Genomic DNA, 27,167 nt, shown 5'->3' on the forward strand with positions numbered 1-27,167 from the left:
ACTGACATCGCACAGCACACGGGCGCCTTAGCGTTTTTCCTCCATAAAAACGCAGCCGCCGCGGTCGGGTTCGAACCCGGGAACTCCGGATCAGTAGTCGAGCGCCCTAACCACTGAACCTCCGCGGCGGGGCGAGTTCGAACCCGGGAACTCCGGATCAGTACCCGAGCGCCTAACCACTCAGCCAACACGGCGGGTTTCCTTCAGAGAAAAAATACGGAACGAACGAACGAGCTTTATATGCAGACGCGGCAGAAAACATCAATCGGAGCGTTCATACTGTCGGTGGTGGATGTGGTGGTGCTGAAAAAAAATTATTTTTGGCGAAGCCCTTATAGTCCAAATTTCAGAGGCGGGCTGCTTCCTGTTCGTGGGTGGTGGCGGGCAGCCAGTGTCCGAAGGCGACCTTTTCCCCCCTTTTCACCAGCCTCAGTTGCCAGGCCGGGTAGGAGCCAGAAACTACAAGCTCCCACCCCGCCGAGTTCGCGAGAGCCCATTGGGCTGGTTGTTGCAGTTGCGGCAAATGAATATAATATGGTCGAATGTGGCTCTCGGAGCCTCACAAAGGGAAGATTTGTGAGCGTGAGCAGAAGGGAAGAAAAGAGCAAGGAGGGGGCGCTGGGGAAGGAGAGCTGTGAGCCTGGAGTTGTCGCCAGGTTGTCGTTTTGTCAGGGATGTGTGTGGCTGGGTGTAAAGTAGGCGTTCTTCGCGGTTATGTACACTGATGTCGTGGTATGTGATCACCCGCTCTCTGCCACTGCCTGGGTCTTCGGCATGCACCGCTAGATTGACGTAAGCTAGTGAAGCGGAATGGACCACTTCGTTACCGGGATTACCGGAATGGGGCGGTACCCAGATTATTTGGATGGAGCGAGGTGGTTGGGGAGTTGTAGGTGAGAATTTTATAGGCGGCAGCATGTACCTTCCCGCGCAAAATATTGAATGGCAGTCTTGGAATCCCTCAGGATGAGGTTAACAGTGGAAGACGATATCGCTAGCGTTATGGCTGCTTCTTGACTTGTATCGAGTTGTTTGCCCTGATCGAGCCTGCTATTGTGTGTTGTAGGTTGTTCAAGAGTATGAAGAGGGCGTAAGCAAAGAGTTGGCAGTACTCTGTGGCATCTATGTAGGCTATGTCAGGTTCATTTTCATGTGCTTTATGCAAGGCGCAGGCGCGGGTGGCCCGACGAGTCTGGTGGTGGACTGGATACATATTTTTATGTAGGGGGTGTATAGTGAGATGGTCCCTGACGTATTTCGAGACATTGCGGTTGTTAAAGGCCGATGGACTGATCGGTAGAAGCTGCAGTCAGGCTAGAATATGGCGTCCAGTAGTAGTGGAAGACAATCTGTCTATCCAGGCTATGCGGTGTGCTTCTGTCAGCTGAATGAGCGTGTTGTCGACTCCGGTGCGTAAGAGACGAAAAATCAGGATGCGTTTGGGCACACTTGAGGCCGTCTTGTAGTAACGTCTTATTAGTGCGTCTATCTTTTCTGCCTCTGTTTTGGTGAGGTAGAGGTAGGGGAGGAGAGGGAGTATAGCAACCGGCTTATCACGAACGCTTGTACCAGTTTTCGGAGGCTCTGTTCGCGCATGCCGCGGTGTATATTTTTCATGCGATGATTACTCGAATGATCTGGTGCGTGGAGCCAGAGAGGTTGGGTGGAGTAACAATAGTTGTGACTTGGCAGTGGAGCAAGCGGAGCATATGAAGGCCGTGCACTACGGCACCACTTTAAATCTTGAATAAAGAGTTTCTTCCATCCTTCTGAGATTGCCTGCGGTGGCCCACAGCGTAATGTCGTATGCGAGAAAAAATGGTAGACACTCAAAATCTGAGAACGTTTGTCAGCCATCAGAATGAGTGTGATGTTAAAAGAAATAGAGTACCGACCCTTGAGGCTTCCTTCGATTAACTTGAGGGAAAGCGGAGGATTTCAGTGTTAAAAATAATAATATTAATTGGTTTTTGGAGAAAGAAAATAGCGCAGTATCTGTCCCATATATCGTTGAACACCTGAACCGTGCCGTAAGGGGAGGGATAAAGGATGGAGTGAAAGCTGAAAGGAAGAGGTGCTGTAGTGGAGAGCTCCGAAATAATTTCGACCACCTGGGGATCTTTAACGCGTACTGACATCGCACAGCACACTGCGCCTTTTGCGTTTCGCCTCCATCGAAACGCGGCCGCCGCTGTCGGGTTCGAACCCGGGAACTCTGGATCAGTAGCCGAGCGTCCTAACCACTGAGCCACCATGGCGGGAAGGATTTCAGTGGGCCGACCCGAATTGCTGCTGTGTGATCCCGGAGGAAAGAGGTGATGTAGTATTGCGTTCGGCTCTCAACACCCATGTGAGTCAGAGCGCCTAATATGGCAGTGTGGTATACGTTGTCAAATACCTTTTGAAGCTTTAAGGCCAGCAGCGCTTGTGTTCGTTTGCAGTGCCGAGGGTGGAGGAAGTCTTCCGATATCGCAAGCCCAGTGTGCGCTGTGTAGGGGAAAGGAAATTGCGCAGCATCTGTATCACATATCGGCGGACACCTGAACCGCGCCGTAAGGAAAAGCATAAAGGAGGGACTGAGAGAAGAAAGGAAAAAGAGGTGGCATATTGGTGAGCTCCAGGATAATTTCGACCACCGGGAGGACTAGGAAAAAGATTTATTAAGAACATAAATACTGGATGGGTAAAGTAGGAGAACCCATTGGAAGCCATCATATTCCGGCCCCTCTCAACCAGCGTATCTGGTCGAGAGGACTGTGGCTATGAAGGGTTACTTCCCAACGCTCCTATGTCGGTTCAGGATTGCTGTCCAAGTCTGGGTTTTCTTGACATTCCAAAATTCTGCAAAAGAGTGTGCCGACTGCTCCACAGAATGGGCAGTACGAGTCGTAGGTGTCTGGATACCATTTACTCAAGTAGGGATTGGGCAAAGTATTAGTTGGAATCGTCTGATTATGTGCTCTTAAAATTTGCTGAGGGTTTTGTGAAGAAAAGGATATCTCCTTCTTATGATCTTACAGTACTCCGTAATTTTTGCGTAGCTTATTAAGGATGAGGGGTTGTTGGCTGTGTCAGAGAGAGGCTCCGTGCCTGATACTCGGAGGAGGAGAGCTCGAGAAGCTGTATTGGCCGCCTCATTGCCCGTCGTTGATAGGTTCCCTGGCGTCCAGAAGGTCTGGACGTTAGAAGGATTAGACGTTTGCGAAATTTCCCACCGCGGAGCCCCAACGTCACCTCTAAAGTAACTGCCCGCCGCTGCTTGTGAGTCGGACGTAACCGTTGCCTCGCTGTTCTTTGATATCGCTAGCGCGATAGTTGCTCCTTCAGCCGATGTGGTATCCACCGCTTGGATAACGTTGCTTGCTATTATATCCCCCCAGGGTGAAACTGCTGCAATTCTTGCGACCCCCCTTCACGGGTGCAGCCACATTGACGTAGATCGTGTCCTTGCTTCCATGCCAGCACTTAGAGAGGTGAACAGCTTTGGCTAGTCTGCGTCCTTTATTGTATTCCTGATCCATGCGCTTTGGTACGGGGAAAGTCGCGATGTGTGATCTCATCTGCATGGGCATGTCGATCTTGTCGGCGAATTTCCGGAGACGGATTCTCAGTTTCGGTAATATTTTCCTGCCAGGCTTAGATTCGAGAGCCTGATAAGTTGATTTACATGGTGGGCCTCTATTAGTTCATCGATGGTGTTATGGATCCCCAACTGTATTAAAGGCTCAGTGGATGTGCACAATGGAAGTCCCAGCGGCGTCTTAACTGCCTTTCGAATAATAACATCAAGTTGGTCATTGTCCTTCTTCCAAAGCAGTAAGTACAGGGTGGCGTATGTTATGTTAGAGAGAATGAATGCTTGAAGTAATTTTAGGGCCCCCTTCTCTCTTAGCCCATTTATTTCCTTGATTACCCGGAGCAGCCTTTTAGAGACTTGCTCGAGATTGGCTTTTGGCTGTCTGATTGTAGTGGTGTTAGTGTTGCCATTGCGTATGACAGCTCCCAGGGTCTTGATCTCTTTCTTGATCGGAATGCTCATACCCTGGACCATAATAGCGACGGAGGTACTGGACGACAAAAGTTTCTTATTCTGTTTCTGCCATGGTCGATCAGGAGTAACTCGAATTTGTCTGGAGAGCACGCAGGAGAGCAAGGGCGATTGTCGCCTCTTCTGCCGTTTCCGAGGATTTCGTTATGGTAGTGCCGGAGACTATCAGTCTACCTTGCGTATCCACCGCCGTTTGTGCGAACGCTTGTTTCTGGGGATATTCTGCGGCATCTACATATACTGCATGTTCATCTTGGTTGTATATGTCGTGTAGAGCTTTTGCCCTAGCCCTTCTTCTCCCCTCGTGGTGAGCAGGATGCATAATCTTAGCTAGTGGCTTAACTATTATTACCTTAGCGATGCGTTTAGGTATCTGTGTTTTGGTATCTTGGGGTGGCAACTGTATGCCTAGTCTTAAACGATCAAGTATGGTTCTTCCAGCTTTGGTGCGGGAAAGCCGGCCTCTCTGCATTGTTAAGTGTGCCTCTGTAAGCTCGTCTAAGGTGTTGTGTACTCCCAAGCCCAGAAACCTTTCGGTGGAGGTACAGTTCGGTAGCCCTAATGCTGCCTTGTATGCTGTTCTAATCATAGACTCTACATTGGCTTTTTCACTACTGTCTCCCAAGCCCAAAAAGCCAAGCGATATTGGTCATTTATGAACAATCTCCCTGAAGTCGTCTCTGGGTAAACTGTTCGAGAGGGTCGTGAGCGCGCGACTGAAGAGACTCCTTAGGAATAATGATACTCACCCGGAAACGCTGTATGGGTTTAAAGAAAAGCTGTCTACACAGGATATTCTCCTTGGTATCAGAGAGGATATCCTGGACAACCCCGGCAGATGTCAGGTCAAGGCCATCCTTGCGCTCGATTTAAAAGCGGCATTTAGCAATGTCAACCACCAGGGAATACTGGAGGAGCTTAAGAGAATCAACTGTGGCGACCGCACATTTAATTACGTAAGGGGCTTTCTCTCCAATAGGAAAGCGTCAGTAAAGATTGGTGATCCGACCTCCTCAACATTCAATCTAGGTTCCAAGGGCACTCCACAGGGCGCGGTCTTATCTCTGCTTCTCTTCTTCAACCTGGCTACGCGTGGGCTACCAGAGAATATGGACCGAGTTTAACGCATTGAGCACGCTATATACACCGACTTTACGATCTGGTGTTTCAGTGGTAAAGAAGGGGAAATTCACGACCGGCTTCAGGAAGCAGCGAATGTCGTGTGCCAGCATGCGGCGAGGCATGGTTTAACGTGCTCTCCTGACAAATTCGAGTTACTCCTGATCGACCATGGCAGAAACAGAATAAGAAACTTTTGTCGTCCAGTACCTCCGTCGCTATTATGGTCCAGGGTATGAGCATTCCGATCAAGAAAGAGATCAAGACCCTGGGAGCTGTCATACGCAATGGCAACACTAACACCACTACAATCAGACAGCCAAAAGCCAATCCCGAGAGAGTCTCTAAATTGCTGCTCCGGGTAATCAAGGAAATAAATGGGCTAAGAGAGAAGGGGGCCCTAAAATTACTTCAAGCATTCATTCTCTCTAACATAACATACGCCACCCTGTACTTACTGCTTTGGAAGAAGGACAATGACCAACTTGATGTTATTATTCGAAAGGCAGTTAAGACACCGCTGGGACTTCCATTGTGCACATCCACTGAGCCTTTAATACAGTTGGGGATACATAACACCATCGATGAACTAATAGAGGCCCACCATGTAAATCAACTTATCAGGCTCTCGAATCTATGCCTGGCAGGAAAATGTTACCGAAACTGAGAATCCGTCCCCGGAAATTCGCCGACAAGATCGACATGCCCATGCAGATGAGATCACACATCGCGACTTTCCCCGTACCAAAGCGCATGGATCAGGAATACAATAAAGGACGCAGACTAGCCAAAGCTGTTCACCTCTCTAAGTGCTGGCATGGAAGCAAGGACACGATCTACGTCAATGTGGCTGCACCCGTGAAGGGGGTCGCAAGAATTGCAGCAGTTTCACCCTGGGGGGATATAATAGCAAGCAACGTTATCCAAGCGGTGGATACCACATCGGCTGAAGGAGCAACTATCGCGCTAGCGATATCAAAGATCAGCGAGGCAACAGTTACGTCCGACTCACAAGCAGCGGCAGGCAGTTACTTTAGAGGTGACGTTGGGGCTCCGCGGTGGGAAATTTCGCAAACGTCTAATCCTTCTAACGTCCAGACCTTCTGGACGCCAGGGAACCTATCAACGACGGGCAATGAGGCGGCCAATACAGCTTCTCGAGCTCTCCTCCTCCGAGTATCAGGCACGGAGCCTCTCTCTGACACAGCCAACAACCCCTCATCCTTAATAAGCTACGCAAAAATTACGGAGTACTGTAAGATCATAAGAAGGAGATATCCTTTTCTTCACAAAACCCTCAGCAAATTTTAAGAGCACATAATCAGACGATTCAAACTAATACTTTGCGCAATCCCTACTTGAGTAAATGGTATCCAGACACCTACGACTCGTACTGCCCATTCTGTGGAGCAGTCGGCACACTCTTTTGCAGAATTTTGGAATGTCAAGAAAACCCAGACTTGGACAGCAATCCTGAACCGACATAGGAGCGTTGGGAAGTAACCCTTCATAGCCACAGTCCTCTCGACCAGATACGCTGGTTGAGAGGGGCCGGAATATGATGCCGGCCAATGGGTTCTCCTACTTTACCCATCCAGTATTTATGTTCTTAATAAATCTTTTTCCTAGTCCTCCAGGACGTCGAAATTATCCTGGAGCTCACCAATATGCCACCTCTTTTTCCTTTCTTCTCTCAGTCCCTCCTTTATCCTTTTCCTTACGGCGCAGTTCAGGTGTCCGCCGATATGTGATACAGATGCTGCGCAATTTCCTTTCCCCTACACAGCGCACACTGGGCTTGAGATATCGGAAGACTTCCTCCACCCTCGGCACTGCAAACGAACACAAGCGCTGCTGGCCTTAGAGCTTCAAAAGGTATTTGACAACGTATACCACACTGCCATATTAGGCGCTCTGACTCACATGGGTGTTGAGAGCCGAACGCAATACTACATCACATCTTTCCTCCGGGATCACACAGCAGCAATTCGGGTCGGCCCACTGAAATCCTTCCCGCCATGGTGGCTCAGTGGTTAGGACGCTCGGCTACTGATCCAGAGTTCCCGGGTTCGAACCCGACAGCGGCGGCCGCGTTTCGATGGAGGCGAAACGCAAAAGGCGCAGTGTGCTGTGCGATGTCAGTACACGTTAAAGATCCCCAGGTGGTCGAAATTATTCCGGAGCTCTCCACTACAGCACCTCTTTCTTCCTTTCTGCTTTCACTCCATCCTTTATCCCTCCGCTTACGGCACGGTTCAGGTGTTCAACGATATATGAGACGGATACTGCGCTATTTTCTTTCTCCAAAAACCAATTAATATTATTATTTTTATCACTGAAATACTCCGCTTTCCCTCAAGTTAATCGAAGGAAGCCTCAAGGGTCGGTACTCTATTTCTTTTAACATCACACTCATTCTGATGGCTGACAAACGTTCTCAGATTTTGAGTGTCTACCATTTTTTCTCGCATACGACATTACGCTGTGGGCCACCGCAGGCAATCTCAGAAGGATGGAAGAAACTCTTTATTCAAGATTTAAAGTGGTGCCGTAGTGCACGGCCTTCATATGCTCCGCTTGCTCCACTGCCAAGTCACAACTATTGTTACTCCACCCAACCTCTCTGGCTCCACGCACCAGATCATTCGAGTAATCATCGCATGAAAAATATACACCGCGGCATGCGCGAACAGAGCGTCCGAAAACTGGTACAAGCGTTCGTGATAAGCCGGATGCTATACTCCCTCTCCTCCCCTACCTCTACCTCACCAAAACAGAGGCAGAAAAGATAGACGCACTAATAAGACGTTACTACAAGACGGCCTCAAGTCTGCCCAAAACGCATCCTCATTTTTCGTCTCTTACGCACCGGAGTCGACAACACGCTCATTCAGCTGACAGAAGCACACCGCATAGCCTGGATAGACAGATTGTCTTCCATTACTACTGGACGCCATATTCTAGCCTGACTGCAGCTTCGACCGATCAGTCCATCGGCCTTTAACAACCGCAATGTCTCGAAATACGTCAGGGACCATCTCACTATACACCCCCTAGATAAAAATATGCATCCAGTCCACCACCAGACTCGTCGGGCCACCCGCACCTGCGCCTTGCATAAAGCACATGAAAATGAACCTGACATAGCCTACATAGATGCCACAGAGTACTGCCAACTCTTTGCTTACGCCCTCTTCATACTCTTGAACAACCTACAACACACAATAGCAGGCTCGATCAGGGCAAACAACTCGATACAAGTCAAGAAGCAGCCATAACGCTAGCGATATCGTCTTCCACTGTTAACCTCATCCTGAGGGATTCCAAGACTGCCATTCAATATTTTGCGCGGGAAGGTACATGCTGCCGCCTATAAAATTCTCACCTACAACTCCCCAACCACCTCGCTCCATCCAAATAATCTGGGTACCGCCCCATTCCGGTAATCCCGGTAACGAAGTGGTCCATTCCGCTTCACTAGCTTACGTCAATCTAGCGGTGCATGCCGAAGACCCAGGCAGTGGCAGAGAGCGGGTGATCACATACCACGACAGCAGTGTACATAACCGCGAAGAACGCCTACTTTACACCCAGCCACACACATCCCTGACAAAACAACGACAACCTGGCGACAACTCCAGGCTCACAGCTCTCCTTCCCCAGCGCCCCCTCCTTGCTCTTTTCTTCCCTTCTGCTCACGCTCACAAATCTTCCCTTTGTGAGGCTCCGAGAGCCACATTCGACCATATTATATTCATTTGCCGCAACTGCAACCACCAGCCCAATGGGCTCTCGCGAACTCGGCGGGGTGGGAGCTTGTAGTTTCTGGCTCCTACCCGGCCTGGCAACTGAGGCTGGTGAAAAGGGGGGAAAAGGTCGCCTTCGGACACTAGCTGCCCGCCACCACCCACGAACAGGAAACAGCCCGCCTCTGAAATTTGGACTATAAGGGCTTCGCCAAAAATAATTTTTTTTCAGCACCACCACATCCACCACCGACAGTATGAACGCTCCGATTGATGTTTTCTGCCGCGTCTGCATATACAGCTCGTTCGTTCGTTCCGTATTTTTTCTCTGAAGGAAACCCGCCGTGTTGGCTGAGTGGTTAGGCGCTCGGGTACTGATCCGGAGTTCCCGGGTTCGAACTCGCCCCGCCGCGGAGGTTCAGTGGTTAGGGCGCTCGACTACTGATCCGGAGTTCCCGGGTTCGAACCCGACCGCGGCGGCTGCGTTTTTATGGAGGAAAAACGCTAAGGCGCCCGTGTGCTGTGCGATGTCAGTGCACGTTGAAGATCCCAGGTGGTCGAAATTATTCCGGAGCCCTCCACTACGGCACCTCTTGCTTCTTTCTGCTTTCACTCCCTCTTTTATCTCTTCCCTTACAGCGCGGGTTCAGAGTGTTCAACGATATATGAGACAGATACTGCGCATTTCCTTCCCCCCCCCCAAAAAAAAACCAACTATTATTATTATTATTATTATTATTATTATTATTATTATTATTATTATTATTTTCGAAACCGACCGCGCGGCGGTCTGCGTTTTTTATAGAAGCAAAGCGCCTAAGGCGCGCGCGTGCTGTACGATGTCAGTGCACGTTAAAGGTCCTCAGAGAGGTTGAAAATATTCAGGAGCCCTCCACTATGGCACTTCTCTCTTCGTTTCTTCTTTCACTCCGTCCTTTTATTCCTTCCCTTACGGCGCGCGGTTCAGGTGTCCAATGATATACGGGACAGATACCGCGCCATTTCCTTTCCCCCAAAACCAATTAATATTATTGTTATTATTATTATTACTATTATTATTATTATCATGAACTAATCGCGCGCACAACCTGGACACAGTTCTTATTCTTTAAATTGTTAGTGTATATTACCTCTCCCCCATCTGCTCTCTTCCTGTGCCCTCAACTCTTTCATTTCATTTCTCCATTCTGCCTGCTATTTTCATTTCCTCAGATTCTTAATCAGTACCGATGGCAGATGCCGGGGCTAGCTTTCCTTTTTATTATTATTTTAAATAAAACCACCTACCACCACATATTCATCCCCTGACCCAGGGAGACAAGTTCTGCGCCATTACTTTCCTCAAAGTCACAGCACTCTAGAACGTTCTCAACGCTGATGGCTTATAGACAAATATTGCGCCATTTCCTTTCCACCAAACTCCAATTAATATTATTATTCTCTGGAGGAAGAAGGAAGGTGGGAGTCAAAGCAAAAGGAAAAGTGGTGCCGAGGTGTAAAGCGCCGGAATACTTTCGACCACCTGCGGATCTATAATGAGTAGTGACATTACTCTCTTACATTTATAAGAATTTATGCTTAAAATGTAAAAAAAATACGCAAGACAAAAAACAGTGCGCACAAATCTAAGCACATATTGCCATTATAATCACTCCCACTACCGCGGGGGTGTAGCTCAGAGGTAGAGCGCTCGCTTTGCATGCGAGAAGTCCCGGGTTCTACCCCCGGCTCCTCCACTGTGGCATGTTTTTTTTTAAAATTCCTGCAAATGTGGGGGAGTTGGTGGGCTAGCGATGGCAGACAAGCAAAATTTACTATATATGACCCACTTCGCTAGAAATGCACGAAGCCTGCCAGTGTGACGCGGCATTAGAACGCTCGAAATTCGTGTTCATGAACAGATGCTGACACATCGTTCCACAATGTGATGAGAGGCATTTAAATTTCATTTCGGTAATCTCCTCCAGACTCTTCAGCCACTACATGCTCAGCCAGCGCGCGAATTGTCATGAAAACAACATTGAGCGGTAATTTCTACAGACATTGAGTGTCTGACCATAACGACGTTCACTGGTTTTCGTCAACCGCAGTTGAGTTCATTGCCTACACTGTATTTATAGCTGCTGTCCGCCATCTGGTGTTGCCGGCCAACTTTCATGTGAAAGTCGCCACATACAAGACCCGCCTGCCCTTGCGCATATATGCAGTCATGATGACGATGTAGCGGAAAGCTTTTGGGGGAAACGTTGAATTGGCAATGAGTGAAGTAAAAGCGCACAATCAAGGTCATCGTTGGAGATTTCAATGCCAAGGAAGTCAATAAGTTGCGGGAGACCGGGCCGTGGCTTGAATATGGTACAGGTTCTAAGAACGGGCGTAGGGGGGGGAGTTATAAGCTGACTTCGAATAAAGAAAAAGTTGAATGATGAGGAAAACTTCTGCGCACGGCAGACCAGGAGACCGGAGGTGGGCTTGAAAACTCCCGTATGATAAGCATAAATATACACTACTTACGTCAGTAAAGATGAATTGACTTAGTATTGCCATGGTCTAACGGAACCGTGCATGCAGCTGTTGAGGTGTAGCGGGTAATATTTAAATAGTGGAGTCCAGCCCGAGCGCTTCTCACGCGCCGCCATCCGCTTCGTCGTGCTCATGCCCTAAAGCGCATGTACAGCGGAGCTTGGCAAGTGGCATTAACTCCTACAGTGCCAAAGCTTAGAAAATGACTGGCGTTTAGCACTGAAAAGCATGAAATATGCTGCCGAAGAACAGTTCTCTTTGAAGGTCGGCACCACCACACCACGGTCTTGGTAAATAATTACAGGATTTCACTTGTCTGCTTATGAGCGCTACTGCGAAAGCCTGTCCATGTCCTCTTTCATCCTCAATTTTTCTTTTTTTTCTGCCATTTAGCGTTTCTTTGGACTTATTAATTTATTATTCTTTTTATCTTTTATTTTCATTCAATACAATTGAATGCTGCATTCGACTACACGTGAACGCATTTACTTTCCTCAGAAATAAATTTTCAATTCATTCCACTTGAACTGCACGCTGTGGGCCCGAAGACTTTTCACGGCGGGATGTACCTCAAGGCGCGATTGGTGTGTCTACTCACACAGGAAACCAGTTATACGCCTTTTCTTTCCTTGACATCAACGCAGTCTAAACCTTTCGCTCGTTTTGAGGAATGGAAATGCTCAGCGGTTAGGTTTCTCGGCTGCCTAAGTGGAGGTCCCGGGTTTGAAGGCGAGACGCGGTAGCCGCGTTTCGATGGAGGCGAAACGGGAAGGCGTCCGTGGGTTGTGCGATATTAGTCCACATTAAAGATCTCCAAGTGACAGAAAGTATCTCCGGGAACCCGCTGCAAGCGGCAGCCGTTCTATTATTGTGAATTGGAAATCGTTCTTGGGGAAAGGAAATGGAACCCGACCGCGGCGGCTGCGTTTTTATGAAGCAAAAACGCTAAGGCGTCCGTGTGCTGTGCGATGTCTGTGCACGGTAAAGATCCCCAGGTGGTGGAAATTATTCCGGAGCCCTCCACTACGGCACCTCTTCTTCCTTTCTTCTTTCCCTCCCTCCCTTATCCCTTCCCTTACGGCGCGGTTCAGGTGTCCAACGATATATGAGAGAGATATTGCGCCATTTTCTGTCCCCCAAAAACCAATTAATAAAAAAAGGAAATGGTGCCGTGTCCATCTTACATCTCGGCAGACACCTGAACCGCGCCGTAAGGAATGGGATAAAGGAGGGACTGAAAGAAGTAAAAAAGAGGTGCCGTAGTGGAGGGCTCTAGAATAATTTCGAGCGCCTAGTGATCTTTAACATGTACTGACATCGCACAGCACACGGGGACCTTTGCGTTTCGGCCCCATCAAAACATTTTCGCCGCGGTCGGGTTCGCACCAGGGTACTTCGGATCAGTAGCCAGGTTCGAAACCAACCGCCACGGCAACGTTTCGATGGAGGCGAAACGCAAAGGCTCCCGTGTGCAGTGTGATGACAGTACACTTTAAAGACCTCGATTAGCTCAGCTAATAGAGGATATGCGAAACGAAAGCTGTCGATGTTCATTGCGTTCATTAGCGTTGGCGCTGATAACGTTCTAGACGCCGATGATTTTGAGGAAAGGAATTGGTTTTTGGGGAAAGGAAATTGCGCAGTATCTCTCCCATATATAGCTGGACACCTGAACCGCGCCGTAAGGGCAGGGATAAAGTAGGGAGTGAAAGAAGAAAGTAAGCGTGGCAGGGGGCGGCAGAAGGTTAGGTGGGCGGATGAGATTGAGAAGTTTGCAGGCAAAGGGTGGATGCGGCTGGCAAAGGATAGGGTTAATTGGAGAGACATGTGAGAGGCCTTTCCCTGCAGTGGGTGTAGTAAGGCTGCTGCTGCTGATGATGATGATGAAAAAAGAAAGGAAGAAAGCGGTGCCGTAGGGGAGGGCTCCGGAATAATTTCGAGCACCTGGGCATCTTTAACGTGCGCTGACATCGCACAGCTCACGGGCGCACAAATGCTCCTTGGGTCAGTGGATCTCAATCGCGAGGTGCGTGGAGGTGGTGACAGAGTGAAAGAGAGAGATCTGGGGCTGCATGAATCAGCGCTGACAATGTTGTGATAGACACGCGCCACTGCACCAATAGGCTGCAGCGTTCAATGGGTGACCAACCTCATTTTCACTCTGGAAAATGTGACGATTTGATTATATGTAGAAAGGGCCGATGTGGACGCTTGCGCAGACTTGGGTGCCTGATCATCCAGGTTCGGGGAGAAGACCTCTCGAGCCAGCGCATGAACGCGCTCATTACTGGGCATCGAGCGATGCCCACGGATCCACGACAGAGTAACCTTTCGTTCGACAGAGGCGCCTGTCGCAAGAATATGATGTGTGGCCGGCGTCGCCTCGCCCTTTACGTAGTGGCGGTATGCGCCCTCAGAATCTGTGCACGTTTTGGTTGTGTAACAGTCAGTGCCTCCCATCCACAATCCCACTCATTCTTTCTTGAAGACTGCTTTATAAACCGCTCAGCCCGCCGGACAGAAATGGCTGGTAGATTGGGCTTTATGTGAAGCACATGCCTGTGCACTTCTGGACCAGTAGGGGACCACCCCGGAAGATAATGTTTTCTTTCATCTAATAAAAGTTGTTTCCACCCATCTATCCTCTCGCGATCAACCATTAAAGCCACCTGCCAGGGTTACAGGTTGGGCGCGCAACCTATACTGTCTGCAGAACGCAAGAAAATTAGTAGAGGGCAAGTAAATGGCGCGGTATCAGTCTCACAGATTGGCGTACACCTCAACTGCGCCGTAAGAATGAAATAGAATAGAACTTTGTTTACATCAATATACATGATAAGGGAAGGGATAGAGGAGCAACCAAGAGTAATAATAATAATAATTGGTTTTTGGTGGAAAGGAAATGGCGCAGTAACTGTCTGATATATCGTTGGACACCCGAACCGCGCCGTAAGGGAAGGGATAAAGGAGGGAGTGAAAGAAGAGAGGAACAAATAGGTCCGTAGTGGAGGGCTCCGGAATAATTTCGACCACCTGGGGATCTTTAACGTGCACTGACATGGCACAGCACACGGGCGCCTTAGCGTTTTTCCTCCATAAAAACGCAGCCGCCGCGGTCGGGTTCGAACCCGGGAACTCCGGATCAGTAGTCGAGCGCCCTAACCACTGAGCCACCGCGGCGGGGCCAACCAAGAGTAATAATTGGTTTTTTGGGGGAAAGTAAATGGCGCAGTATCTGTCTCATATATCGTTGGACACCTGAACCGCGCCGTAAGGGAAGGGATAAAGGAGGGAGTGAAAGAAGAAAGGAAGAAGAGGTGCCATAGTGGAGGCCTCCGGAATAATTTCGACCACCTGGGGATCTTTAACGTGCACTGACATCGCACAGCACACGGGAGCCTGAGCGTTTTTGCTCCATAAAAACGCAGCCGCCGCGGTCGGGTTCGAAACCGGGAACTCTGAATCAGTAGTCGAGCGCCATAACCACTGCGCCACCGCGGCGGGGCCGCAACCAAGTGAAGAAAAGACGAAAATGCCTGTGGGTTAGCTCTGATTAATCCTGGCCGAAAGGGAAAAGCTTCATATTCGGGGCTACGTTTGGGGTCTACCGACTGGCGGTTTCCATACATAGCCATACTGACACACATAAAATAGTGTGCTTTTTATTTGTTAAACATCTTTGATTTCTTTAAAACTACATTAAAGGCGCTCACACGAGACAGTATATATATAATATAGCTTCGGTGATATTTCCAACTATTTTATTGTTCGTTTTATGCGGAGATATGAAACCCAATTCGAATTCAAATGAGGCGCGAATATTGCACATAATTTAAGGAAGCCAAATTGGCTAGTGATCTGGAGTTCCCGGGTTCGAACCCGACCGCGGCGGCTGCGTTTTTATGGAGCAAAAACGCTCAGGCTCCCGTGTGCTGTGCGATGTCAGTGCACGTTAAAGATCCCCAGGTGGTCGAAATTATTCCGGAGCCCTCCACTACGGCACCTCTTCTTCCTTTCTTCCTTCACTCCCTCCTTTATCCCTTCCCTTACGGCGCGGTTCAGGTGTCCAACGATATATGAGACAGATACTGCGCCATTTACTTTCCCCCAAAAAACCAATTATTACTCTTGGTTGGCCCCGCCGCGGTGGCTCAGTGGTTAGGGCGCTCGACTACTGATCCGGAGTTCCCGGGTTCGAACCCGACCGCGGCGGCTGCGTTTTTATGGAGGAAAAACGCTAAGGCGCCCGTGTGCTGTGCGATGTCAGTGCACGTTAAAGATCCCCAGGTGGTCGAAATTATTCCGGAGCCCTCCACTACGGACCTGTTTGTTCCTCTCTTCTTTCACTCCCTCCTTTATCCCTTCCCTTACGGCGCGGTTCAGGTGTCCAACGATATATGAGACAGTTACTGCGCCATTTCCTTTCCACCAAAAACCAATTATTATTATTATTACTCTTGGTTGCTCCTCTATCCCTTTCCTTATCATGTATATTGATGTAAATAAAGTTCTATTCTATTTTATTCTTACGGCGCAGTTGAGGTGTACGCCAATCTGTGAGACTGATACCGCGCCATTTACTTGCCCTCTACCAATTTTCTTGCGTTCTGCAGACAGTATAGGTTGCGCGCCCAACCTGTAACCCTGGCAGGTGGCTTTAATGGTTGATCGCGAGAGGATAGATGGGTGGAAACAACTTTTATTAGATGAAAGAAAACATTATCTTCCGGGGTGGTCCCCTACTGGTCCAGAAGTGCAGAGGCATGTGCTTCACATAAAGCCCAATCTACCAGCCATTTCTGTCCGGCGGGATGAGCGGTCTCTAAAGCAGTCTTCCAGAAAGAATGAGTGGGATTGTGGATGGGAGGCACTGCCTGTTACACAACCAAAACGTGCACAGATTCTGCGGGCGCATACCGCCACTACGTAAAGGGCGAGGCGACGCCGGCCACACATCATATTCTTGCGACAGGCGCCTCTGTCGAACGAAAGGTTACTCTGTCGTGGATCCGTGGGCATCGCTCGATGCCCAGTAATGAGCGCGTTCATGCGCTGGCTCTAGAGGTCTCCTCCCCGAACCTGGATGATCAGGCACCCAAGTCTGCGCAAGCGTCCACATCGGCCCTTTCTACATATAATCAAATCGTCACATTTTCCAGAGTGAAAATGAGGTTGGTCACCCATTGAACGCTGCAGCCTATTGGTGCAGTGGCGCGTGTCTATCACAACACTGTCAGCGCTAATGCATGCAGCCCCAGATCTCTCTCACTCTGTCACCACATCCACGCACTTCGCGATTGAGATCCACTGACCCAAGGAGCATTTGTGCGCCCGTGAGCTGTGCGATGTCAGCGCACGTTAAAGATGCCCAGGTGCTCGAAATTATTCCGGAGCCCTCCCCTACGGCACCGCTTTCTTCCTTTCTTTTTTCATCATCATCATCAGCAGCAGCAGCCTTACTACACCCACTGCAGGGAAAGGCCTCTCACATGTCTCTCCAATTAACCCTATCCTTTGCCAGCCGCATCCACCCTTTGCCTGCAAACTTCTCAATCTCATCCGCCCACCTAACCTTCTGCCGCCCCCTGCCACGCTTACTTTCTTCTTTCACTCCCTACTTTATCCCTGCCCTTACGGCGCGGTTCAGGTGTCCAGCTATATATGGGAGAGATACTGCGCAATTTCCTTTCCCCAAAAACCAATTCCTTTCCTCAAAATCATCGGCGTCTAGAACGTTATCAGCGCCTACGCTAATGAACGCAATGAACATCGACAGCTTTCGTTTCGCATATCCTCTATTGCTGAGCTAATCGAGGTCTTTAAAGTGTACTGTCATCACACTGCACACGGGAGCCTTTGCGTTTCGCCTCCATCGAAACGTTGCCGTGGCGGTTGGTTTCGAACCTGGCTACTGATCCGATGTACCCTGGTGCGAACCCGACCGCGGCGAAAATGTTTTGATGGGGCCGAAACGCAAAGGTCCCCGTGTGCTGTGCGATGTCAGTACATGTTAAAGATCACTAGGCGCTCGAAATTATTCTAGAGCCCTCCACTACGGCACCTCTTTTTTACTTCTTTCAGTCCCTCCTTTATCCCATTCCTTACGGCGCGGTTCAGGTGTCTGCCGAGATGTAAGATGGACACGGCACCATTTCCTTTTTTTATTAATTGGTTTTTGGGGGACAGAAAATGGCGCAATATCTCTCTCATATATCGTTGGACACCTGAACCGCGCCGTAAGGGAAGGGATAAGGGAGGGAGGGAAAGAAGAAAGGAAGAAGAGGTGCCGTAGTGGAGGGCTCCGGAATAATTTCGACCACCTGGGGATCTTTAACGTGCACAGACATCGCACGATTTCGCTCGGCGTTCGCACGGGGAGTCAGACGTGCTGGTCGTCGGCTTCGGCGATTTTCAGCCGGAGCAGCGGAAGTTTCCACCTGACCCTAGCAAGATCATCCCCAACGTGCACCGAAAGCTGTCGGGAACATCTGGACACCAGTTTTTTCCAAGGTGGGCCCGGTTAAACCCCCTTTTCGGGCAACACATGGCCCGATCGGGCCGGTGGCGCGGCTAGGCCTAACGGCCGAACCGGTACCCGGCACATCGGGGCCTCTGGCCACTGACGCCAGTATGGCTGCTACGCAAATCTCCTGCCGAGGCTACGACCCCGAGAACATGCACTGGACAACGGTTCACCCAGCGGAAACCGCAGGCCCAGTTTCGGCAACGGTTACCCCAGCGGCAACCGGAGGCCCAGATCGGCAAGATTTCGCAGCGCCGCGTTGAACGCCGCAGTGCTGCGCCGAGCGCAAGACCAAGCCTTAAAGCCGGCGTCCGTAGACGCGGCCGGCGTTCACGCCGGAAACCAGCAGTCACCCGCCCCGCGCGCGGCGGGCCGCAGTCGGCGACTGCTCACGAAGTGGAAACCGCCTGTTATTCCCAAGCCTGCTCCAGACGACTACGTCGTCGTCATCAAGCCCCGGACCCGCGTCTCGTTGTACGAGACTTTCCAGGAGACCGGCTACGGCCGGGCGTTCACGGCTCTCCTGGGCGCGCAACCCGCAACAGATCTTACCATAATACCGGTAAGAGAACAAAACCTCATTATTGTTCACACTGCGAAACCTGAGCTAGCCGACCGTATCATCGGCGAATTTGAACTTAATGGACCCGACGGGAAGGTCCCCCTTGTGGGGCACCTGCGCCAAGACGACAAGGACGTCTGCAACGGCGTCATTACCGTCCGTAACTCTGAAACTACGGACTCGCTCCGTACTAGGCTCCAATGGCGCTTCGGCACCATCGTGGAAGTGCGAAAATTTGGGACATCCAACAAAGCGAGACTGACTTTCGCCGGAACAGAGAAGCCACGTTTCGTGCACTACGACTCGGAGCTTGTACAAGTTAGGCCTTACCAGCGAACCATTCCAGCCTGCCGACATTGCGGTGTGATCGGCCACCGCGTGGACGCCTGCCCCGGCCAGAGGCTGGACCGGTGCGGCCTGTGCGGACAGCAGGCTCTACTCGTTGAGGGGGAGCGGGCCCCTCACCAGTGCAACCCAAAGTGTTCAGTGTGCGGCGCGGCCCATGCCACGGGGGGCCCAGCGTGTACTGCTAAATATCGCGCTATCCAGCCCACGCAGGCCGAGCGTGGGCGTAAATCGAAGCGAAACCGACGCAAGCGTGGCAAGCGTCGCCCGGACAAGCTGAAGGCCAAGGCTGCCGACCAAGCCATGGACCAGCCTGTGAATTCCTCTACTGGGAGCCAAGGGAAACCTCCAGCTGCGCCACCGCCGCCTCAACCCGGTGCAGCGAAGCCCCTCGGACCTCCACAAAACGGCGGCTCCAAGACGTGGGCAACCGTTGTCAAGCAACACTCCCAGGTGAGCGGCGCCGGCAGGGCAGCTTCTCCCTTCGCTCCCCCTTCCCAATCCCAACAACGGCCAATCTCTGCCGAACAAAAAGAAATATCTGCTCTCCGCGAGCAGGTTGCAAATTTTCAAAAGCGCCTCGCAATAGCGGAGGCCCGCCAAAATTCCCCCAACCACACCTCTGCCTCACCCGCAGCAGAGGCAATGGAAAGCGACGCAACCCCTTCAGGACAGGCTGCGCATGCCCTCACGGCAATCGAGGCGAGAGTGAGCGCGCTCGAAACTCAAGTTAACAACAGAATATCCGCATTGGAAACGCAAATCAATGCCACACTTACGGCGGCACTCAACAAAATAAGCCACCTTGCGGCATCTATCCCGAACCTCATAACCGCTCAGTTCGCTCAACTCACCCGCGCTCCCAAGCGCGCTGGCCCGCTCAAAACCTCCGCAGGCCGGCAGCTCAAAGCGTCTAGGCGTCGAATCGCCGGAGAAGAAGAAGAGGTCCCCTGTGCCATCCTCAGTATAGAGAACGCTCCTCTCTTTGGAGCCACTGGCTCTCAAGCCTCCTCTCTCCAAACTCACAACTCTACCCTTGATCATGGCGGGCGCCCCTAGAAATAGGAAGCATCCGCGAAGCAATTCGATCCCTATTCAAATTGTACAGTGGAACTGTCGCGGATTCAAGGCACGCACAAAGCGAGCCGATCTACGCCTTTTCCTTACAACGTTCCCAGAATTACCTGCTGTGGTGGCCCTTCAGGAGCCAGGAAATGGCGCCACCCTTGCCAGTTACACGGTGTACAAGCAGAATGCGCATAGCTGCCTCTGCGTAGATAAAAATTACACGGCCTCCCAGGTTGACCTGGATCTTAGCGCTACTTTCTCCTATGTAATGGTGACGATCCTTCCGCTACGCAAACAGGACCCCCCATTGCACATACTCAACATTTACTGTCCTCCAAAGCTACCAAATGTTACATTCGCAGATATCTTCAGCCGGGCTTTGAAGGTCGCGAATAGGGATCCCCTCATAATCGTTGGGGACATTAATGCTCCCAGCACCTTATGGGGGTACACACGTGAAGAGAAACGCGGACGCAAGTTGGCGGAGCTTGTTTCCACACAGGGCCTTACTCTTCACACGGATCCCGCGCAACCCACTCGTATAGGTAACTCCGTTACACGCGATACGTGTCCGGACCTCACCTTTACGAAAAATATTCGCTATGCAGATTGGAGGAACACCGAGGAATCCCTCGGTAGTGACCACTGCATAATTACCACTACAATCCATACCAAGCCACTCACAAGACCACAGGCCAAAGCAAAACTACCCGACTGGACCAAATTTAGGAACAGTTACACCAATCCTCAATCGATAATGGACCAAGGATACTCAACGTGGTCCCAACACCTAGTATCCCACTTGAAATCAGTCGAGCAAAATGTTCAACTCTCAGAGGCGAACCCGGCGGTGGATAACCACCTCCTCCACCTCTGGGAGGCACGACACAGCCTAGTCCGCCGCTGGCGTCGTCAAAAACACAATCGGAAACTCAAAATTCGAATTGCGGATATCACCCAACAGGCGGCACAATACGCGGCCCAACTCGCCGACTCCAATTGGGTGCACCGATGCAACACTGCAGCTCGGCAAATGTCGAGTCGGAGTACGTGGCGCCTCTTCCGCGCTCTTATTGATCCGGCACAAACCCGTACTGAGACACAAAAACAGCTTCAAAGGGCTATACATAACTTCACTGGAGACACGGCCAAACTGGCCGATGCGCTCCGAGACCAATATTTGAGTATACACCAGGATCCCCGTGGTCAGGCGTACTCGTATGCAGGTTCCGAGAACGCGGATTTGGATCAACCGTTCCAGCTCCATGACCTAAAAGCGGCTCTGGCTAAAATGAAGCGAGGTACAGCACCAGGCCGGGACAAGGTGACGGTAAAGCTTATTGCCAACCTCCCAGATCCCGCCTACGAAACTCTCCTCGATTACTTCAACACTATCTGGATTGGAGGCACACCACTCCCCATAGATTGGAAAACGGCACTAGTAACTTTCATTCCCAAGCCAGGTAAAGCCATTAACACCGACAACCTCCGGCCCATCTCCCTCACTTCGTGTGTGGGGAAGCTGATGGAGACTATGGTCCGCGACAGATTGTCGGCTTTCCTGGAACAACAAAACATTTTCGCAGACACCATGTACGGTTTCCGCCCACACCGGTCCGCACAAGATGTCCTGTTGCAACTTCACAAGGAGATTCTCGACCCCGTCGAGCACCCCAGCAATGATAAAGTAGTCGTCGCACTTGACCTGCGGGGGGCTTTCGACAATGTGACCCACGAGATCATCCTATCCCACTTGTCGCAAACACATTGTGGGCGCAATACTTTCAATTATATCAAACAATTCCTTACAGATCGCCAATCCTATATCCGGCTACAAGACACAGAATATGGCCCATATCAACTTGGTACACGAGGGACTCCACAGGGAGCTGTCCTCTCGCCATTACTATGTAATCTGGCCATGATGAAGCTCCCTACCCAGCTGGCGGAGGTCGCCGGTGTGCAGCACGCTCTGTATGCGGACGACATCACCCTCTGGGCAACACAACAATCGGTTGGAGACATCGAGACCAACCTGCAACAAGCGGCAGCTATAGTGGACGAATACGCTCGTCGCTGTGGTCTTGAATGCTCCCCGAGCAAATCTGAATTTGTGCACATACGCCCCAACTCAAAGTGCACAACCAAAATTGCCCTTTCCCTACTTAGCGGACCGATACCTGAACACGCGGAGATCCGGGTACTGGGGCTTTTCATTCATCATAGGCGCAAGATAGACACTACCCTAAACAAGTTACGTAAGGTGGGGGACCAGGTGGGTCGGATGCTCCGCCGGGTGTCCAATAAAAGGGGGGGACTACGATGCAAAGATGCCCTGCGGCTGGCCAATGCATTCGTGACCAGCCGGAATTTATATTCGGCTCCCTACCTCCACCTACGCAAATGCGATGAGAATGCCTTAGAGGTAGTTCTCCGCAAGATTTATAAGAGAGCGCTCGACCTCCCCATAACGACGTCCAACAAGCGTCTCCTCGGTCTGGGGATGACCAACCCCTTTGGGGAGTTACGAGAAGCTCATCTTAACAATCAATACTTGCGCCTAAGCAAAACACCTGCGGGGAGCCGCCTTCTAACCCGCTCACACATTTCCTACGCAACACATACAGAAGAACGGGTCCGCATCCCTGAAGCCTGGCGCTTTGCACTCCAGGTGCGACCCCTTCCGAAGAACATGACTGCAGACACCCATGATGGTCGCCGTCTCGCGCGGGCGGAGGCTATTTCTCAACAATATGGCCACAAGCCAGGTGTCTTCTATGTGGATGCGGCCGGCCCGCACCATGGGGGTTGGTACACGGCGGCCGTCATCCACCAAAACACTACAGTTCAGGGCCTTACTTTCCGTGCCCCAAACATTACATTTGCGGAAGAGATCGCCATTGCACTGGCCGCCGCAGATCCAGAGTCCCGAGTCATTATTACGGACTCCAGGGGCGCCTGCCGCAATATTGAGCAAGAGTACATTCCAGACCGTGCTTTAAAAGTTCTCCACGCATGCGATTACACAGGGTTTCCGACCCATCGTACCATCGTGTGGGCTCCGGCTCATGCGGGTCTTGAGGGGAACGAGGCAGCCGACGCTGCCGCCCGCGCGCTTACTCACCGGGCGTCGCCTCATCCGCAGCCTGATCCGGAATTCAATTTCAATCCGGCCATCACCTTTAAAGAGATCACCTCTCTTTATCAAAATTTTCATGGTCTCTATCCCCCTCCCTGTAAAGGCCTCACCAGGGTGGAGGAGCGCTGGCTTCTCCGCCTCTATACCAATACTGTACTGTGCCCGGCAGTACTTAAGCACTTCAATTCTTCTTTCTCGGGCGCGTGCCCACACTGTGAGGAGGAGTTTTCGGACACCTACCACATGGTGTGGGCATGCCCTTCCAATCCTGCCTACCCACCCCACCTCCACCCCACTCGAGAGGCCTGGGAAGCTGCCCTGCGCGGCTGCTCCGAACTCCATGCCCAACAGGCATTGGTAGCTAGAGCCCGAGCCGCTGCGGAAGCTACAGGCATCCCGGACTAGGGCTCCGTCCTAGTGTTTGTAAGGGACGGGCCCTTCCGGCTCGCCCCATCGACCTCTCACTGTAAATAGAAATAAAAGTTTTCCTCCTCCTCCTCAGACATCGCACAGCACACGGACGCCTTAGCGTTTTTGCTCCATAAAAACGCAGCCGCCGCGGTCGGGTTCCATTTCCTTTCCCCAAGAACGATTTTCAATTCACAATAATAGAACGGCTGCCACTGCAGCGGGTTCCCGGATACTTTCTGTCACTTGGAGATCTTTAACGTGGACTAATATTGCACAACCCACGGACGCCTTCCCGTTTCGCCTCCATCGAAACGCGGCTACCGCGTCTCGCCTTCAAACCCGGGACCTCCACTTAGGCAGCCGAGAAACCTAACCGCTGAGCATTTCCATTCCTCAAAACGAGCGAAAGGTTTAGACTGCGTTGATGTCAAGGAAAGAAAAGGCGTATAACTGGTTTCCTGTGTGAGTAGACACACCAATCGCGCCTTGAGGTACATCCCGCCGTGAAAAGTCTTCGGGCCCACAGCGTGCAGTTCAAGTGGAATGAAATGAAAATTTATTTCTGAGGAAAGTAAATGCGTTCACGAGTAGTCGAATGCAGCATTCAATTGTATTGAATGAAAATAAAAGATAAAAAGAATAATAAATTAATAAGCTCAAAGAAACGCTAAATGGCAGAAAAAAAAAAGAAAAATTGAGGATGAAAGAGGACATGGACAGGCTTTCGCAGTAGCGCTCATAAGCAGACAAGTGAAATCCTGTAATTATTTACCAAGACCGTGGTGGTGGTGCCGACCTTCAAAGAGAACTGTTCTTCGGCAGCATATTTCATGCTTTTCAGTGCTAAGCGCCAGTCATTTTCTAAGCTTTGGCACTGTAGGAGTAATGCCACTTGCCAAGCTCCGCTGTACATCCGCTTTAGGGCATAAGCACGACGAAGCGGATGGCGGCGCGTGAGAAGCGCTCGGGCTGGACTCCACTATTTAAATATTACCCGCTACACCTCAACAGCTGCATGCACGGTTCCGTTAGACCATGGCAATACTAAGTCAATTCATCTTTACTGACGTAAGTAGTGTATATTTATGCTTATCATACGGGAGTTTTCAAGCCCACCTCCGGTCTCCTGGTCTGCCGTGCGCAGGAAGTTTTCCTCATCATTCAACTTTTTCTTTATTCGAAGTCAGCTTATAACTCCCCCCCTACCCCGTTCTTAGAACCTGTACCATATTCAAGCCACGGCCCGGTCTCCCGCAACTTATTGACTTCCTTGGCATTGAAATCTCCAACGATGACCTTGATGTGCGCTTTTACTTCACTCATTGCCAATTCAACGTTTCCCCAAAAGCTTTCCGCTACATCGTCATCATGACTGCATATTTGCGCAAGGGCAGGCGGGTCTTGTATGTTGCGACTTTCAACATGAAAGTTGGCCGGCAACACCAGATGGCGGACAGCAGCTATAAATACAGTGTAGGAAATGAACTCAACTGCGGTTGACGAAAACCAGTGAACGTCGTTATGGTCAGACACTCAATGTCTGTAGAAATTACCGCTCAATGTTGTTTTCATGACAATGCGCGCGCTGGCTGAGCATGTAGTGGCTGAAGAGTCTGGAGGAGATTACCGAAATGAAATTTAAATGCCTCTCATCACATTGTGGAACGATGTGTCAGCAGCTGTTCATGAACACGAATTTCGAGCGTTCTAATGCCGCGTCACACTGGCAGGCTTCGTGCATTTCTAGCGAAGTGGGTCATATATAGTAAATTTTGCTTGTCTGCCATCGCTAGCCCACCAACTCCCCCACATTTGCAGGAATTTTAAAAAAAACATGCCACAGTGGAGGAGCCGGGGGTCGAACCCGGGACTTCTCGCATGCAAAGCGAGCGCTCTACCTCTGAGCTACACCCCCGCGGTAGTGGGAGTGATTATAATGGCAATATGTGCTTAGATTTGTGCGCACTGTTTTTTGTCTTGCGTATTTTTTTTACATTTGTAAGCATAAATTCTTATAAATGTAAGAGAGTAATGTCACTACTCATTATAGATCCGCAGGTGGTCGAAAGTATTCCGGCGCTTTACACCTCGGCACCACTTTTCCTTTTGCTTTGACTCCCACCTTCCTTCTTCCTCCAGAGAATAATAATATTAATTGGAGTTTGGGGAAAGGAAATGGCGCAGTATTTGTCTATAAGCCATCAGCGTTGAGAACGTTCTAGACTGCTGTGACTTTGAGGAAAGTAATGGCGCAGAACTGGCTCCCTGGGTCAGGGGATGAATATGTGGTGGTAGGTGGTTTTATTAAAATAATAATAAAAAGGAAAGCTAGCCCCGGCATCTGCCATCGGTACTGATTAAGAATCTGAGGAAATGAAAAATAGCAGGCAGAATGGAGAAATGAAATGAAAGAGTTGAGGGCACAGGAAGAGAGCATGGGGGAGAGGTAATATACACTAACAATTTAAAGAATAAGAACTGTGTCCAGGTTGTGCGCGCGATTAGTTCATGATAATAATAATAATAGTAATAATAATAATAACAATATTATTAATTGGTTTTGGGGGAAAGGAAATGGCGCGGTATCTGTCCCGTATATCATTGGACACCTGAACCGCGCCGTAAGGGAAGGAATAAAGGACGGAGTGAAAGAAGAAAGTAAGAGAGAAGTGCCATAGTGGAGGGCTCCTGAATATTTTCAACCTCCTGAGGACCTTTAACGTGCACTGACATCGTACAGCACGCGCGGGCCTTAGCGCTTTGCTTCTATAAAAACGCAGCCGCCGCGGTCGGTTTCGAAAATAATAATAATAATAATAATAATAATAATAATAATAATAATAATAATAATAATAATAATAATAATAGTTGCTTTTTTGGGGGGGGGGAAGGAAATGGCGCAGTATCTGTCTCATATATCGTTGGACACCTGAACCGCGCTGTAAGGGAAGAGATAAAAGACGGAGTGAAAGCAGAAAGGAAGCAAGAGGTGCCGTAGTGGAGGGCTCCGGAATAATTTCGACCACCTGGGGATCTTTAACGTGCACTGACATCGCACAGCACACGGGCGCCTTAGCGTTTTTCCTCCATAAAAACGCAGCCGCCGCGGTCGGGTTCGAACCCGGGAACTCCGGATCAGTAGTCGAGCGCCCTAACCACTGAACCTCCGCGGCGGGGCGAGTTCGAACCCGGGAACTCCTGATCAGTACCCGAGCGCCTTAACCACTCAGCCAACACGGCGGGTTTCCTTCAGAGAAAAAATACGGAACGAACGAACGAGCTGTATATGCAGACGCGGCAGAAAACATCAATCGGAGCGTTCATACTGTCGGTGGTGGATGTGGTGGTGCTGAAAAAAAATTATTTTTGGCGAAGCCCTTATAGTCCAAATTTCAGAGGCGGGCTGTTTCCTGTTCATGGGTGGTGGCGGGCAGCCAGTGTCCGAAGGCGACCTTTTCCCCCCTTTTCACCAGCCTCAGTTGCCAGGCCGGGTAGGAGCCAGAAACTACAAGCTCCCACCCCGCCGAGTTCGCGAGAGCCCATTGGGCTGGTGGTTGCAGTTGCGACAAATGAATATAATATGGTCGAATGTGGCTCTCGGAGCCTCACAAAGGGAAGATTTGTGAGCGTGAGCAGAAGGGAAGAAAAGAGCAAGGAGGGGGCGCTGGGGAAGGAGAGCTGTG

At 50.4% G+C, this 27,167-nt stretch overlaps 2 non-coding genes across 2 annotated transcripts; one reads left to right on the plus strand and one right to left on the minus strand.

The window, feature by feature from the left end:
• Positions 1–10,577: 10,577 nt before the first annotated feature.
• On the plus strand, positions 10,578–10,649 carry TRNAA-UGC (transfer RNA alanine (anticodon UGC)). Its single transcript has one exon. It is a non-coding gene; the product is annotated as a tRNA-Ala (tRNA).
• Positions 10,650–25,327: 14,678 nt separating this feature from the next.
• Positions 25,328–25,399, minus strand: TRNAA-UGC (transfer RNA alanine (anticodon UGC)). The gene has a single exon. It is a non-coding gene; the product is annotated as a tRNA-Ala (tRNA).
• Positions 25,400–27,167: the final 1,768 nt, after the last annotated feature.

Source organism: Amblyomma americanum, chromosome 2 (assembly GCF_052857255.1).
Source record: "Amblyomma americanum isolate KBUSLIRL-KWMA chromosome 2, ASM5285725v1, whole genome shotgun sequence".
Lineage (NCBI taxonomy): Eukaryota > Metazoa > Arthropoda > Arachnida > Ixodida > Ixodidae > Amblyomma > Amblyomma americanum.